Source organism: Nicotiana tomentosiformis, chromosome 3 (assembly GCF_000390325.3).
Source record: "Nicotiana tomentosiformis chromosome 3, ASM39032v3, whole genome shotgun sequence".
Lineage (NCBI taxonomy): Eukaryota > Viridiplantae > Streptophyta > Magnoliopsida > Solanales > Solanaceae > Nicotiana > Nicotiana tomentosiformis.
The window spans coordinates 45931235-45933680 of NC_090814.1; the positions used below are offsets into that span (position 1 = coordinate 45931235).

The window sequence follows — 2446 nt, forward strand, 5'->3', positions numbered from 1 at the left end:
CTTCTATCTCTAACTACTAAAACAACAAAAACAAAAACTAATATACATACATACAACATATCACCTACCCCATACTATAAGTTGTGGCATGTTCCCATGACACACAATTAAAAAGCATAAGGTAAAGGAAACTTTCCTGAACATCTAGTCGGGGTCTGAGTCAAAGGCGGGCTCCATTCCTCGCCTTCGAACTAATGCGCACATCCATGAAGACAGCTTCTTCTCAGCCTTCTTGGGGTACACCCCACACTTATCTTTCTCACTCACCGCAACTTTCTCTTTCAAACCCTTCACTTTCCACTCAACACTTGCAGCTGATTTTTATTTTTGCACCCCCTTTTCTACATCCATCTTGAATATCACAGTTTCCTCACCCACTCTAAGCACCCCCTTTTCTACATCCATCTTGAACATCACAGTTTTCTCACCCATTCTAAGCACGAGTTTTTCCTCGTGTATATCCAATATAGCTCTACCCGTTTCTAAGAATGGTCTTTCTAGGATGAGGGAGACCTCCTTGTTCTCCTCCATATTCACCACTATAAAGTCTACAGGAAATACGAACTTATCCACCCGAACTAACACATCTTCCTCTATCCCCTCGGGTGTTATAGTCGTTTGGTCTGCCAGCTGTAAAGATTTTAGCATCAACCTTATCTCTCCAATCTCATTCTCCAGTTTTCTGTAAATAGATATAGGCATTAAGTTAATTGAGGCACCAGAATCACATAAAGACTTGTCAAAATTTATAGTTCCTAATGAGTAAGGTATAGTAAAACTCTCTGGATCTCCACACTTTTGTGGGAGTTTATTTTGCAATATCATGCTGCAATGCCATGAGAGCTTGACCACTGAGTTCTCCTCGATTTTCATGTTCTTCGTCAGGATTTCCTTCAAGAATCTAGCATAAGACGGCATTTGTGAGAGTAATTCTATGAATGGTAAGTTTACACGAACCTGTTTCAGCATATCCAAAAATCTCTCAAATTGCCTGTCCAACTTTTCTCTATATAGCTTTTGAGGGAAAGGTAAAGCAGGCATCTGCTTGCTCTCTTCAGGTTCCTCCCTTCTCAATTTTTCTTTCTTCTTCTTTTTCTCAGCTTTTATCTGGCCCTTCTTCTTTTTATCATCATCACTTTTCAGCTGCCCCCACTTCCCTTTTCAAGTTTCACCTCTTTTTGGATCGGGGTGGGGTCTTTCAACACTTGCCCACTTCTTAAGGTTACAACATTCACTGTTACGTTGGGATTTCTTTCAGTATCAGCAGGAAGAGTGCCTGGAATCCTTTCAGATAATATTGTTGCAATCTGTCCCACTTGCTTCTCCAAATTTCGAATTGCTTTCCCTTGTACTTCAATTCTTTCATTAGTTTTCACAATGAAGGCCTTCATGAGATCTTCTAGACCAGGCTGATTGGGCTGTTGAGGCTGAAACTGCTACCTCGACTGATTCATAAAACCAGGAGCTCATTATCCTTGAAATCAGGGGTTGTTTTGTTGCCATGCATTTGCGGTACCCCCAGATGAACTCCATGAGAAACCAAGGTGCTTCTGACTCATTGCATTAAAGTTGTAATTTCCCACAGCATTCACTTCTTCAGTTGTGGCTTGACACTCATGGGTAAGGTATCCTCTTCCGTATATATCACAGGCTGCATGCGGCTCACTTTGTATTGTAGCCAAGGTTATATTCCTTATTTATTTAGCCATAGCATCGAGTTGTACTTGCACAGATATGTTAGCATCAACTTGGTGAACACCAGTTGCTCTTCCTCTTTCGGCACTCTCAGAGGGCCACTGATTTGCATCTTCAGATAACTCATGAAGAATTATAACTATCTCCTCTGGAGTCTTCTTCATCAAGGGGCCTCCAGATGCATTGCTCAATGTTCTACGTGAGTCCGGTGTTAATCTATCCCAAAAGTCCTGGAGTTGCATCCAAAGTTCAATTCCACTATGTTGACACTTTCGAACAATCTCCTTAAACCTCTTCGATGCTTCAAAAATAGTTTCATTCTCTTTCTAGCAGAAGTTATGGATCTCTCTTCTAAACTTGCCCGTCTTAGCTGTTGAGAAATATTTATCAAGGAATTTTCTGGTCATCTCTTCCCATGTTCTAATCGAACCTGTGGGTAAGCTTCGAAACCATTGCTTTGCATAATCTTTGAGTGTGAAAGGGAATGCCCTTAAGTACACTGCATCTTGTGACACACCATTTTATTGAAAGGTGTTCATAATCTCCTTAAAGTCAATTAGATGTGTATTTGGATCTTCGTTTATCTTCCCTATGAAGACACAACAATTCTGAAGGGTTTGAAGCAACCCTTATTTCAATTCGAAATTGTTACCTGCAACTGGAGGCGGTCTAACACTTGATAAGCCTTGATTGTAGACCGGTCTAGCTTAATCGCCCAGTGATCTCCCTGGTATGAGAGTTATATTTCCGA

General features: G+C 40.9%; 1 non-coding gene across 1 annotated transcript; it reads left to right on the forward strand.

Moving 5' to 3' along the window:
* The first annotated feature begins 1947 nt into the window (after positions 1–1947).
* LOC117279687 (small nucleolar RNA R71) lies at positions 1948–2054 on the forward strand. Its single transcript, XR_004510092.1, has one exon. It is a non-coding gene; the product is annotated as a small nucleolar RNA R71 (small nucleolar RNA).
* Positions 2055–2446: the final 392 nt, after the last annotated feature.